This window comes from Engystomops pustulosus, chromosome 7 (assembly GCF_040894005.1).
Source record: "Engystomops pustulosus chromosome 7, aEngPut4.maternal, whole genome shotgun sequence".
Classification (NCBI taxonomy): Eukaryota; Metazoa; Chordata; class Amphibia; order Anura; family Leptodactylidae; genus Engystomops; species Engystomops pustulosus.
In genome coordinates, this window is record NC_092417.1 from 32,805,588 (window position 1) to 32,821,396 (window position 15,809).

Genomic DNA, 15,809 nt, shown 5'->3' on the forward strand with positions numbered 1-15,809 from the left:
TAAGGGTGTGGATAGATGACAGGAAGACAACAAGGAAGCCCAATCTATAAAGGTCTACGGGTAGACTGCCAAATATCATGTAGCCACCACTGGTCTACAATATACTATCCATCACAGTGAATTGCTAGAATGGAAAATATATATTTATATATCCCTAAAAAAAAAATTAGGATCTAGTGCCAATCCTCATGGTAGGCTCTGATCTTCACAGCTTCTCTGCTGGAATACCCCATCGATCACAAGATTGGGGGTCTTACAGAATAAATGGATATCTTCCTCAGCCCCATAGAAATGATTCAGATACAATAACATTGAGAATGAAGGGGTCCAAACCCCCATTAAATTGAATAATTCAGGGTCTTAAAGATTGGAAGTACATTGGTCACAAATCAAGACCAGGGAAGACCAAGTTCCAACACCAAGATGTCTTCTCCTGGCTTCCTCGATATAGAGCCCTGAGGAATACAATAAGTTTACATATGTAACATACACAGCAACACACCTGCCCTCTACCTATGGCAACCATTGACGTTGCTTAGCAACAGGCCAATCTCTACAAATGCATCAATGTGTGATTTATATACACAGATTGGTATTAAATATATCACACAAGCGCTAAATAAAACCGCTCTATCACCAGAAGAAGACTACACGATGCACTACACTGACGGATTCTGCTAAGCCCTTGACTTTGTACATGTAGGTCACTGGCGAGAAGCACATCATGTACATTACTTGTCACATCATCCCTGATCATGCAGGAAAAATTCCTGTGCCCGTGCAATGGAAGGTTGTAGCGAAACCTGGATGTCCAGCAAGTGAAAAAGACGCCAATGCGCAAAGCAAAAAGGGAAAGTTTGGAAAACCTACAATCCGCATCTCCTTCACTAGTTTTAGGCATCAACCAGTGTCACCCTTAACCCTTATGTACACAACCGTACTGGGGGAGGTGATGTGGCCATACAAACTACGGCCAGGTTACAGCCCCCATAGAGGTCTATTACACCCGGTGGGCTGCTGCACAACCCAAGGAACAGGTCTCTTCTTCAGCATGATTTCTGGTGCATCTTATGGAGAGGGGAGGGGTGTAATGTGCAAATTTAATTTTGGAGCTCAACTTAAAGAGAACACGTCACAAGATTTTTCACATATACAGCCAGTGACAGGTTCCCATAAAGCCCTAGTAACTAACTGACATCCCTCTTTAAGCTAAAAATTGTTCCCCTCAGTCTCACATATAATCAACTTTCTAATTTTACTTGGTAAAATCCAGCAGCTCCTCCCCCTTGCTTTATCTTCATGCTTCAGTAATGACATGTGACCAGGGTGCGACCTAATCGCAGGTCCTTTAGCCTCCTAACATTACCAAACTGTACACCATGCACATATCTCATGAAATCACAGCAGCCTGGATCAGAAGTCCACGCAGGCTGCTGTGATATTTTATGTGGTCAGATACGTGCATGGGGAACAGTTTGCTAATGTTAAGAGGCTAAAGGACCTGTGATTAAGTCACCCTGGTCACAAGACATTAGGCCATGCCCGTTGACTCGCTCTATAGCTCCCTAGATACCAGGCAAGTTTATCAATCTGATTTTATGGGGATGTGAGAGAAACAATTTATAGCTAAAAGAAGGGGTCAGATAGTTACTAGGGCTCTATGGGAACCTGCCAGCAGCTGTATTTGGAAAAAATGTGGTGTCAGGTTCCCTTTAACCTTATCTACAAATCCAGATCTACAAAATTAAATATTTACAAGATATTTTGTAAATCATACCATACCCTAAAGTCCCCACAAGGCATTCTAGTCAGAGGGTGCGCTAGTCAGAGGGTGCGTAAATCCGGCCATATACTTTAAGGTTGTAGGTAGTCCTCCATACTCTTTCCCGAATGGGGAGATGAGAGTGCGCTTCAGGAGGCACCCCTTTTGGTGACTTTTCCTCCCGAATAACAAAAAGTTACGTTGTAAGGCACATACCTAAAAAGTTTTGAAAAGTGAAAACTGCTTCGGTCACTAAGGAGTTAACTCTTTTGTGGTCCAAGACTATTTCAGGTTTGAAACGGATGTGGCATAGATATCCAGCGTCCATGGAAACCATGTATTCTAGGAGAAGAACCTAAAGCTGGCCCTATACATTACAAAGCCGTCACCTGAATGTGCATAGCGTGCCTGAGGCTACATATGTAATGAGCGGGCGAAGGGTAGAAAGGCGTCGCCAGAGCTCATCTTCCCAAAAATTGAAGGATTGAGCAAGTCTTGTAAACCAATCGTTATCTTTCCTGAAGATATCCATTAGATTTCACCCTACAAACAGTCATGTCCATCTTCTGTGTATGACCAACCCTTATTGACTCCATCGTCTAACGTTCTACATCCGCTGATGATTTGCATCAAATTATCATAATTAGAGGAGGTTACAGGACGCCATAAATCCAAAGGGGAATTCCGACTTCTATATCACGTTTGAATTCCCCTGTACTTTGATCCTTTTCACTTTCATAATCTATACTTCAATTGCTAAAATAGGATTATACGCCACGGTGTTAACCACAAAAGTGCTGGACTCAGATGACTCGTGCGTTTTTTTTTTTTGTTCGTGTTCTAAAGCAAATATTACTACTCCTTCTGCGGCGTAACCTCGTCACGGCTTTCACTTTTACATCGGAGGAACAAAACGGCAATAACTTCCAGCAGGTCACTATTAATAATTTACAGAGACAAACAAGATGTAGCGTCTCAAAAGAAAGCAAATAGACGCATAAACGGTAGTGAGTTAACAATGGATCGTCATCATAAACCGGCGCTGACTGTGACAACAGTAATAAAAGTCCAGAGTCAGCTTTCTGACAGCTCATCACTTCTTAAAGCATATTCCCCCGGTGATCGCTGCGGGCCTGGCTGCGGCCAACCACACGTTTCCCCTGCAGCATTTGGCGGGTAGCGAGTAATACCTGGATAACGGATCCCTGCTCTGGTTGGGCTGCAAACACACACACAGTGCAAACTTACACTATACACGAGTATTCCAAAAAATTAAGGAGTGTACGTTTTATGCACAAAGTCACACTCATTTTTTTGTTACAAAGGACAGAGGTTTTTTTCCATCGTATTCAGATTGGCGCGTTGTGCACCGGTCTAAAAAACCAAAGCACCTGGTGCGCAGTATCCAGGAATTATCCGACCACTTAATAATTCCGACGTAGCAATCATGGGACGGAATTTGAATCTACCCCATCTTCAAACTGGAGTACATGTGAGTTTTTTTGGGGTAGGTTATATTACATTAAGCTAAACAAGGGAATCACTACCCTAGCCCCACTACTTTTTTGTTGCAAGATTGATATGGTGCGCCTGAATAATGCAACTTTTTATGCCTTGTATGCCAAAAAACTGGCGCAAAAGAAATGATTCATTGTTCCAAACCAGAAAAAAAAACCTGAACTCTACTACTTTTAGCGCTGCCATAAACCCGAATGGAGACTGGTCACGCATGCGCAGCAAACTCTCCCCATTCAGCCTGGATCAGGGCAAGATGACCTTAATGATTCTTAATAGGTTCAGGTCCAAGAGGTAGGAGACTGATTTATTATGCATTTTAGGCATTTATCAGTCCTTAAACGTAAGAACACCCCTTTAAGTCTACGTTAAAAAGGGGCAAAATTCTGCAGCATTGGCCTAAGCTTTCTGTCAAATAGTTATAGATTGCAGAAACCTACAGAGCAATTCAGCAATAATTCCAGATTTTCCTATTTCACTATAAAGAAGAGCTTCTATATGATGTATATGGCCATTGCTCTCGTCCTTCATCCATCTATATATAGATGTATATTCATATGAATACACACAACATCCATGTATAATAAAAGTTTCCCCTATATTAGTGCCCGGAGCCAACCTAAAGAAGCAGTAAGTGCATAGTGCTTATGGGAGGTAGCAACACAAATTAGACTAATCCGCTATAATATACAGGAGAATCAAAGTAGATAAAACATTAACCATGCGATCAACTTAAAACAGTGGATCTTGCCCTACGAGCTTTGCAATGGAGCGGGATACCCTCTACGATCACATAGGAAATACACACTCAGCTACAGAACGACCCTTGAAAGGACCCTAGAGCCGAGAAGGACCCTTGATAGTCTACTGTCCAAAAAGTGTATACCCCCCCCCCCCCAAATCCTAAACATCCTACAGCCTAGAAGTAGTCCCACTATCGAGGAGGAATAGGAATATACCGGCAAAAATGCCCCTATTTTGGGTGGAGGAATTCAGATAAACCACCATACCGTTTTCTTCCGATGGAAAATCCATACATTTGTGGGAGCCCAGTCCCAAAATGTGATATATATGACACGTGAACAGAGCCTAAGGGTGTATTCAGACAGCGCAATCCTCCCCTATACATACAGGAGGTGGTATAAGAACTGAGTCCAGGGCTCAATGTCAATGTTCCTGCCTTTCAATGTAGGTGGCTCAGATGTACTTACTAACCAAAAGGAAATAAAACTAAGATACATTATACATATAAAAGGCAAAAAGGACCCAAACAACATCCAACTCACTGCACACAGAGGATGGATAGATTTATAGCTGTGCATGTAGAATATACCTATTATAACAGTCTATACAGTACAAAGCAAAATCTATTACACATAATAAGAACTTTTAAAATAAGACCCAACCCCATTCACGGATTTATCAAGCCTAATACTACACCGGCCATGAAAGGGTTACTGTCCCAGAAATGTTCGATTCTGCTTAATTCCTTCACTGTCAGACATCCTACAATGAGTCTCCTGCACAATGCGAGGCAAAGCCATCTGGCAGCAGAGGGGATTAGAGCGAGGCTTTCTGTAGCCTCATCCGAAAAAACGATGCCCTCCAAGGTGCGGGGGAAAGCTCTCTCCTTATGATGGTGGAGAATGATACAAAGTCAGGTGAAGAAGCCATGTATGTCAGCGGCAGCCTGGACTGCAGGGTACATGTGTCTACTATAGGGGAAGGTATAGCAAAACATCCAAAATCACCCACATCCAGGACTGTGCCAGGCGGTGACACATCCGGTGCCCGCTTATCCTTAGGCTGCCCTCACTTCCTCCTTGAGGACGGCTGAGCTCATTCATACACTGCGCGCACCTTACTAGAGGGGGCTGCCAGATTCTGGAGACTTTCATCTGTGATCCCTTACACTCCATAGGTGATCCCTACACATGATGCCACCTTCTACCTCTGCTATTATTGCCGAAATGCTGCTCCCTCATACATATAAAGACTAAGAGATGTCATCCTACTCCTCAAAACCGCTCCTGCTTACAAGGATTCCCACATATTCTACAAGGTACCCCCAATACTTCTAAAATGAGCACCCCAAATATTATACAAGCCTAAAGACCCTCACACACACAGCTACATAACCTACAGACGAGAATAGGCTACTGCCCTAAAGGCGTATCCCCCCCCCCCCCCCACCTAAATAACCTACAGCCTAAAAGAAGCCCCCAAATGTTTCACTAACAAGGAGGAACCCCCAATATGCTACAGTCTCGAAATAACCCCCCATAACCTGGCGTCTAGAACCACAAAACATAGCACTAACAAGGATGAACACCCCAATATAGTAGTCTCAGGACCCCCCCATAACCTACAGTGTAGAAGGCGCCACAAATATTTCATCAAGGAGACCCCCCTCCCAATATTCTACAGTCTAGAAGGAACCCCCCAATATCCTAGTCTTGAAGGACCCCCCCCCCACCACCACCAATATCCTACAATTTAGAAGGTTTAGAAGGACCACCCCCCATAATGTATTGCGAGTCGCCCCATTTTTCAACTGTCCAAAAATATCCCCGTCACCTAAATCTCCTACAGTCTAGAAGAAGCCCCTTTTATTCTACTGCCTAGAATACAGAGAGCCCCCACAATATTCTACTATTTAGACGGACCCCCCACCACCACATAGATGTTCCATTATTTCACTTTCTACCCCCAATATGGTGCCCCCCCCAACTCATGACGCCCCCTCCAAATCTCTCCTACCTGCCCCCTCCTTGCCCCCCTGTGAGGGGCAGATGTGGATGAGCCCCCTCCTTGCCCCCCTGTGAGGGGCAGATGTGGATGAGCCCCCTCCTTGCCCCCCTGTGAGGGGCAGATGTGGATGAGCCCCCTCCTTGCCCCCCTCTGAGGGGCAGATGTGGATGAGCCCCCTCCTTGCCCCCCTGTGAGGGGCAGATGTGGATGAGCCCCCTCCTTGCCCCCCTGTGAGGGGCAGATGTGGATGAGCCCCCTCCTTGCCCCCCTGTGAGGGGCAGATGTGGATGAGCCCCCTCCTTGCCCCCCTGTGAGGGGCAGATGTGGATGAGCCCCCTCCTTGCCCCCCTGTGAGGGGCAGATGTGGATGAGCCCCCTCCTTGCCCCCCTGTGAGGGGCAGATGTGGATGAGCCCCCTCCTTGCCCCCCTGTGAGGGGCAGATGTGGATGAGCCCCCTCCTTGCCCCCCTGTGAGGGGCAGATGTGGATGAGCCCCCTCCTTGCCCCCCTGTGAGGGGCAGATGTGGATGAGCCCCCTCCTTGCCCCCCTGTGAGGGGCAGATGTGGATGAGCCCCCTCCTTGCCCCCCTGTGAGGGGCAGATGTGGATGAGCCCCCTCCTTGTCCCCCTGTGAGGGGCAGATGTGGATGAGCCCCCTCCTTGTCCCCCTGTGAGGGGCAGATGTGGATGAGCCCCCTCCTTGTCCCCCTGTGAGGGGCAGATGTGGATGAGCCCCCTCCTTGTCCCCCTGTGAGGGGCAGATGTGGATGAGCCCCCTCCTTGTCCCCCTGTGAGGGGCAGATGTGGATGAGCCCCCACCTTGTACCCCTGTGAGGGGCAGATGTGGATGAGCCCCCCTGCGAGGGGCAGATGTGGATGAGCCCCCTCCTTGTCCCCCTGTGAGGGGCAGATGTGGATGAGCCCCCTCCCCCGGTAGTGATGTGTAAGTTTTCGTGCTGCGGATATCGGGGTGATGTCCTGACAGCCCCGGCCTCCCTCCCTGCAGAGGTGCTCAGCCCCGCCGTATCCTCACCTGTGAGGCGGCCTCATGTCCTGCCCGTGTCCCCGTACACCCAGCGGCCTCCTCCTCAGTACGAGGCTCTTATCCCGGAGTCTCCAGCCGCCGATGCCTCCGTGCAGCTCCTGCTCTAGTCAGTAATGGCGGCGCAGCGACACCCCCCCTTCCCCAGGCCCGATGTAAGCGCCGCCGTGGCCGCGCGCACATGCCCGCGCATTCCGCGAGAATCCTCCAGTCCGGCTGACGTCACCACAGCATCGACGTCATCACAGGGGGGGGGGAGCCTTCACGTCAGGACACGCCCCTCGAAGCTTCCTGGCCACGCCCTGTCACTGTCTACAGATCCTACACCCCCGAGCCAATCCCCTCTACGACTCCACCTCTATGTAGTTTAGCACCGCCCTACTGATCCTGGCGCAATGCACTCTGGGACTTGTAGTTTCACAGGCATTAGCGCAAAAGAGAACGTAGTGATTGTAATGTGTTATTGTGGCGGCGACGAAATTGTGAAAGCGCAGTCTTTGTGTAAGAGTCAATGACACACCTGGCCTTGTGCTCCGCCTGTAAGTGCAGCTCGAAGCCATTGAAACAGATAACTGTGGTCAGCAATACCACACACCGCCTGAGGACAGGCGTGGCACTGTTTTTGGAAGAAAGTTGTCATCCATCATAACATATTAATGACTTATGCTTAGTGTTTATCATTGGCGTTCAAAAACGGATGCACCCATTAATCAGCTGCTTAAAGTGCGTGTCCCAGGCCTAGGACATCCTCTTCATTGCTCACACAACCTGGTTACTGTAGTACAGTTGCTGTACATGAGCCTCACATTGTGGACCCCCCCTCCCCCCCACATTACTCCTCACATTGTGACCCCCCTCTCTACTTCCCCTCACATTGTGACCCCCCTCTTGTTCCCCACACATAGTGGCCCTCTCTCTCTGCTCCCCCTCACATTGTGATCCCCCTCAGCACCCCCACACATAGTGATCCTTAATCTCTGCTCCCCCTCACATTGTGATCCCCCTCAGCACCCCCACACATAGTGACCCTTCCTCTCTGCTCCCCCTCACATTGTGATCCCCCTCTGCTCCCCAACACATAGTGACCCTTCCTCTCTGCTTCCCCTCACATTGTGATCCCCCTCTGCTCCCCCACACATAGTGACCCTTCCTCTCTGCTTCCCCTCACATTGTGATCCCCCTCTGCTCCCCCTCACATTGTGATCCCCCTCTGCTCCCCCTCACATTGTGATCCCCCTCTGCTCCCCCACACATAGTGACCCTTCCTCTCTGCTCCCCCTCACATTGTGATCCCCCTCTGCTCCCCCTCACATTGTGATCCCCCTCTGCTCCCCCTCACATTGTGACCCCCCTCTTGTTCCCCACACATAGTGGCCCTCTCTCTCTGCTCCCCCTCACATTGTGATCCCCCTCTCTACTTCCCCTCACATTGTAACCCCCCTCTCTACTTCCCCTCACATTGTGACCCCCCTCTTGTTCCCCACACATAGTGGCCCTCTCTCTCTGCTCCCCCTCACATTGTGATCCCCCTCAGCACCCCCACACATAGTGATCCTTAATCTCTGCTCCCCCTCACATTGATCCTTAAAATCTGCTCCCCCTCACATTGTGATCCCCCTCTGCTCCCCCACACATAGTGACCCCTCCTCTCTGCTCCCCCTCACATTGTGATCCCCCTCAGCACCCCCACACAGTGATCCTTAAAATCTGCTCCCCCTCACATTGTGATCCCCCTCTGCTCCCCCACACATAGTGACCCTTCCTCTCTGCTCCCCCTCACATTGTGATCCCCCTCTGCTCCCCCACACATAGTGACCCCTCCTCTCTGCTCCCCCAAACATAGTGACCCTTCCTCTCTGCTCCCCCTCACATTGTGATCCCCCTCAGCACCCCCACACATAGTGACCCTTCCTCTCTGCTCCCCCTCACATTGTAATCCCCCTCTGCTCCCCAACACATAGTGACCCTTCCTCTCTGCTTCCCCTCACATTGTGATCCCCCTCTGCTCCCCCACACATAGTGACCCTTCCTCTCTGCTCCCCCTCACATTGTGATCCCCCTCTGCTCCCCCACACATAGTGACCCCTCCTCTCTGCTCCCCCAAACATAGTGACCCTTCCTCTCTGCTCCCCCTCACATTGTAATCCCCCTCTGCTCCCCAACACATAGTGACCCTTCCTCTCTGCTTCCCCTCACATTGTGATCCCCCTCTGCTCCCCCACACATAGTGACCCTTCCTCTCTGCTCCCCCTCACATTGTGATCCCCCTCTGCTCCCCCACACATAGTGACCCCTCCTCTCTGCTCCCCCAAACATAGTGACCCTTCCTCTCTGCTCCCCCTCACATTGTGATCCCCCTCAGCACCCCCACACATAGTGACCCTTCCTCTCTGCTCCCCCTCAGATTGTAATCCCCCTCTGCTCCCCAACACATAGTGACCCTTCCTCTCTGCTTCCCCTCACATTGTGATCCCCCTCTGCTCCCCCACACATAGTGACCCTTCCTCTCTGCTCCCCCTCACATTGTGATCCCCCTCTGCTCCCCCACACATAGTGACCCCTCCTCTCTGCTCCCCCAAACATAGTGACCCTTCCTCTCTGCTCCCCCTCACATTGTAATCCCCCTCTGCTCCCCAACACATAGTGACCCTTCCTCTCTGCTCCCCCTCACATTGTAATCCCCCTCTGCTCCCCAACACATAGTGACCCTTCCTCTCTGCTTCCCCTCACATTGTGATCCCCCTCTGCTCCCCCACACATAATGACCTTTCCTCTCTGCTCCCCCTCACATTGTGATCCCCCTCTGCTCCCCCACACATAGTGACCCTTCCTCTCTGCTCCCCCTCACATTGTGATCCCCCTAAGCACCCCCACACATAGTGACCCTTCCTCTCTGCTCCCCCTCACATTGTAATCCCCCTCTGCTCCCCAACACATAGTGACCCTTCCTCTCTGCTCCCCCTCACATTGTGATCCCCCTCAGCACCCCCACACATAGTGACCCCTCCTCTCTGCTCCCCCTCACATTGTCATCCCTCTCTGCTCCCCCACACATAGTTGCCCTCCCTCTCTGCTCCCCCTCACATTGTGATCCCCCTCTGCTCCCTTTAGCTGCTTTCCTCTCTGTCATGGCTGTGTGACGATCTGAAGCCGGTAGGTGCAATGTTGTCATCACATTGTGACGACTGCCCCCCGTCACACCGCAACGGCAGAGGCTCAATGAAAATGGTCCATTTTTTCAGTCAGATGAAGGGAATACTCCCGAAACGCGTCATTTTATTTGGACTTTTATATGGTCTTCATTTTATATTATTTATTTATGCATCAATTACCTTGACATCAAGGCCCACATTTTATTGTAAGTGTTAATAAAACGTCCTATACCTTATGGTGTGAGTCGAACTAGTTAATTTTTGCACCTCTAGTGTAGACACTCCACCGTGATAAGGCTAGTCTAGCGCCCACTTTTAGTCCCATTCCTTCTTTTTTTGCCTTCAATATATGCACTGGGAAGAAGATGGTGAACTCCGGTGGAGCTGAGCGGGGAATCGACACATGCAGGATATCGTGTGCACGATCTGTGTGAACCGCGGCAGAGTGTTCCAAAAATAAGCCAATGTGAAAATACCCATAAAAAACAACGGCTTTGTCAGGAATCCGTGGAAATCACTGAACCACAGATGTGAAAAAGTCACCTATGTGAAAGAGCCCTTGTACTGATGACCTATTCACAGGTTAGGTCATTAGTATGTGATTTCTAGGGTACGGATTCTGCGACAATTAGCTGTTCCGACAGCTTCCGCAACCTTTACAGTGAATGGAGCTGACAGCAGGAGGCTCTGTCCATTGTATAGTGGCCATTGAGGAAAACTGAGGCTCAGCTAATATCAAGGTGAATAGAACTTGTGTTCTCTGACTCTCAAGTATGAAAATTAAAGGGGAGGCTCAGAAAAGTTGAGACTACACAACCGTTTCAATTTCCTAAGTTTCAGTAAATAGAAGGTAACCAGGGCGTGGATTATACATAATTGTCCCGTCATCTATATGACACACAGCTATATGACTACTCCATCCTCTCTACGCCATCTGTGTGACAAGCCCAGTAGAAGCAATAAAGGAAGTCAACTCCTAACCCTACTAAGTAAATATATTCGGAATGCAGAGAATTAGACAGGTCTCCTGCATTTATCAAGTGCACATGGCACATCACATCCCAAAACTTTTGTCAGAACTAATTGCTATAGTTGAGTATACAGTATCAGACTCTCTGCCCAGTAGAGATTTGGGAGCCTTCCACATGTGGTCCTCCTGTAATTGTTACTGTAAGATCATTAGTCATCCCAGCCTTCTTGTTTCTGCTTAGCTAATGAGTTAATTAGCCTAGTTAATTACATTATTACCCCCATTTTAATTGACCTCCTTTCTGCATAGCTGTTTTTTAATTTTTTTTTAAATCTACTTTGCTACTCGCCTTTACTACTCACCTCTACTAACTCTACATGTCTTTTCTTTTATTTTAGACATCTGTTTCTTATACTAAACCTAATTTGGGGAGTAGGTTAGTTATAGTACTATTTTACAAAGTAAATTCCATAAAGGAATTGTACTGGTTGTAGCTAAAGTAAAAAATTGTGAATTTTGGGGGTACCATACAGACCCCCCCCTGCTTTCACAATATAGTTTGCCATGATAAATCATGGATAAATCATGATAAACACTCCTGGATAATCAAGGTCTTTTATTCACCCATTGTGGCAGGTGCAACGTTACAGCTCCTCAGGGTGCGGTCACACGTTTTGGGTTGGTTTTAGGTGGTATTACTTATTTTAACAAGTAAAAGACATCAAATCAACAGGTGAATGACATTTGTGGAACAGCTTTCTCCTTCAAAATCAGATTCACCCATTCAGTTCATGTTTTTCACCTGTGAAATTGACAAAACTGCACCTAAAACCACCTCAAAACTAATTGCGATGCAGTTTTAACTGCAACGTGTGACCGCACCCTCAATGGAGCTATTTTCAAGCATAGCTCCATTGAGGAGCTGAAACGTTGCACCTGCCACAATAGGTGAAAAAAACACCTTGGTTATCCAGGGGTGCTGCATCGCTTTATGCTTTTTTGGATTATCCTTGTTTACCCAAGAGTCGGGTCTATAGGGGCTTGCACCCACACCGGAATTTTTTCCATACACAGTGCTGCTCTACTCTACATTTCTCTGCAAATATGATTTATGTCATATGTAGTAACTTACAGGTCACAAACTTCTCATTTGAGTACAAAACTGTACCACACTACGACGCTAAAAATACCACAGTCGCTTACAGTTTAGAATCCTTTGGATAACAATTATGTCCCACACCATGAACCTTAATAGTAAATACACACTCACACCTCACACTATAACTGACCATACTGTAATAACTACCCTACATATACCAAATATACCCTTCATACCACAACTAACCACATTGTTCCCCCATATATCAAATATACACTGTGACTTCTCCATTAACATGCCCTTTAATAATTACCTCCCCAGGCTCTGTCGGTGCCCTGACCTCAGTTTCACAGGTAGCTAGCTAGGAGCTGAAGGTGGACCCCTATGGCAGGGAATGTTTAAGGGACCAGCTATAGGCCTACATCCATATGTTCCCTGCCTCCTTCTCACACATGCTCCACACAGTTTTTACCTTTATGCCCATTATTTTTACATGCAGTCTGCACCCCGTGTCCTGTACAGGTTCCCCTCCACACACAGCCTGCACTGCAGGACCCTCACCTCTGTACATAACCAGACCCCCTAAACATCCTCACACAACCAGACCCCCTCTACCTCATCACAAAGTCCCTATACACCCCCTCCTCTTCCTCACACAACCAGCCCTCTATGCCCCCTCCTCACATAACCATATTCCCCTCTTCCTCCTCAAACAGCCAACCCCCATGTTCCCCTTCCCCTCCTTATATTGCTAAGCCCCATGTCTCCCTTAACAACCTCACACAACAAAGACCCCCATGTCTCCCTACCTGCCAACACATCCAGCTTCCATGATCCCTCACTCACTCTATGGAAGTACCAAAATAGCCAAGCAAATAGTCTTGAATGGAGAGTGGCCCCACATGCGTTACCAACTCTTTACTCGGCCCCACAACGAGAAGGGGGTCAGCTGATACCATTTTCAAGACAAGTGCGAGTCCTAGAAGGGGAAACCACATTTATTTATCCCATGTTTATGATATCAATACTATATATAAGGAGTATACCCCTTTAACTGTGGGTAGGGGATAACAACCATAACAATAAAACTTTAAGCTCGATATGACAGTATCTCATTTGCTTGTTTGTTTTTCAGCTTTCTGGATTTGAATTTAAATCATGAAATAAGTTTTATTTTTCTACATTCTATTTATTTTATTATTATAGTTTCCGAATATACAATACAGGCCAAAAGTTGGGACACACCTTCTCATTCAGTCAAGAGTTTTCTGTATTTTCACAACTATAAAAATTGTATATCACACTGAAGGCATCAAAACTATGAATTAGCACATGTGGAATTATATACTTAACAAAAAAGTGTCAAACAACTGAAAATACGTCTTATATTTTAGGTTCCTTATGCTGTGATTACTGCTTTGCACAGTCTTGGCATTCTCTTGATGAGCTTCAAGGGGTAGTCACCTGAAAAGGTTTTCACATCACAGGTGTGCCCTGTCAGGTGTAATAAGTGGGATCGCTTGCCTTATAAATATGGTTGGGAGCATCAGTTGTGTTGTGCAGAAGTCAGGTGGATACACAGCTCATAGTCCTATTCTAAACATCTTTTAAACAAGTTTGTAGCATATTTTAAGCACTTATATCTATATGCCAATGTGGAACTTAAAGGAAACATAGCATTTGATTTGATTCATTATGAAGCAAACATACCATGAGAATGCTGTGTCTACACTGATGCAGGATCGTATCTTGGTTAATGGGATCTTAAGAAGAAAGAGTTATCGCAGCACTTCCATAAAACGTGACTTTTATTCCAATAAACTTAAAAGCATGGTGTGGTAAGTAGGCAACAGCCGACGCGTTTCGGGCAACTTGTGCCCTTAGTCATGGCATACAAACAATAAAACATTTCATCAATTTAAAAGCAACAACTACCAATCACAGCTTGCGGGTGTGTACGAATCATGTGATGCACTACGTCAATAGATGGGCGTGTGCATCACGTGCTATATCATGTGATGCATTGCATCAGCGAGGGGGGCGTGTGGAATACATAACCTCCGGACGGGCAGTGCAATACAAATTATACATATATTAATCATCGTCGTACAGACTTTAGCATAGAAATACAAGATATCTTATGCAGAAATAGCTTGTAGAAAAATGGCAATAACATCAAGTCCATAGGTGCCAAAATGAACCAGGTTTGGTCACAAAGGTAGTATTTCAAACGTGGTCAGATTACAAAGTACAGCAAAAAAGTTAAGGGGAAAGAGTCGACATTAATATGTTGGAGGCTTTTCAATAAAAATATGAGAAGTCTGTTCTGAAATTTAGGCCAGTCGGAAAACGTGTTCCTAGCCTAAAGATCCAGAAGACCTCTCTCTGTAATAACACACTCTTTTTGTTGCCTCCTCTTTTCGGGGAAAATATTTTTTCTATGCCCAAGAAACGAAATGTACCTGTTTCACCTGAATGTACACTTGCAAAGTGTCTGGAGGCCCCTGACATATTGCAAGATAGATCTTTTGTGCTGTCTCTTAGATGTTCTGCTATCCTAGTCTTCAGTTTACGAGTGGTAGATCCTACATAGAGGACTTTACATTCGATACATTCAATTATGTAAACAACAAATGTTGTATCACAGTTAATAAACGTCTTGATAGGATATTTGCACGTTTCATTAGTAGGAGAAAAGTGATCCACACATTTAGAATAAATGCAAACATTGCATCGGGATGTGCCGCAACGAAAAAAGCCCTTGGTGTCTAGCCAAGTTTTTGTATGGGAATTATCACTGGTAAATAAGCTCGGAGAAAGAATAGACCCAAGGGTCTGTCCTTTTCTGGACACAAAATTACACCCATTCTTTAGGATGGCTCTAAGTTTATCGTCCTGGTATAATATCGGGAGATTTTGTTTGAGGACATTGACTATCTTGTTATAGTCGGAGCTGTATTGGGTGGAGAAAGTGACCGCAGAATTATTGGGATTTTTTGATGGATCCCTACTTGTCTTATTACCCCTAGTGTTTGCCAACATCTCGGAACGATTTTTATTTTGGCCTATCTTGAAGCCTCTCTGTATCATCCAATTCGGATATTTCCGAGCGGATAATCTAGTGCTAAGTTCGTTGGCTTGATATATAAAATCTTCATGGTCCGAGCAAGCTCTTTTCAACCTGGTGAATTCACCAACTGGGATGGCTTTCACTGTGTGGGCAGGGTGATTACTAGATGCATTAAGGACAGTGTTTCCTGCTGTAGGCTTTCTGTATAACGTGGACACTACCCTATTCTGTGATGGGAGACCCACTAATAGGAGATCCAGGAAAGAGATCGTGGTGTCATTAACATTGTATGTGAATTCAAGGTTAACATTGTTGTTATTAATGTAGGTGACAAAGTCTGGCACGGACGGCACACCCCCCGACCACACAATCAATATGTCGTCGATGTACCGCCCGTACCAGACGATGCCACCCCTAAATACATTCTTGTCTGAGTAGATGAACTCCT

The 15,809-nt window shown here is 46.8% G+C and overlaps 1 protein-coding gene across 1 annotated transcript in view; it reads right to left on the minus strand.

Moving 5' to 3' along the window:
- The window catches only part of ARHGAP5 (Rho GTPase activating protein 5), a 50,410-nt gene extending 43,064 nt beyond the window's left edge, over positions 1–7,346 (minus strand). Inside the window, exon 1 of the mRNA XM_072115383.1 lies at positions 7,062–7,346. The gene's annotated coding sequence lies outside the window, so the exon portion shown is untranslated. The remainder of the gene's footprint in view (positions 1–7,061) is intronic.
- Positions 7,347–15,809: the final 8,463 nt, after the last annotated feature.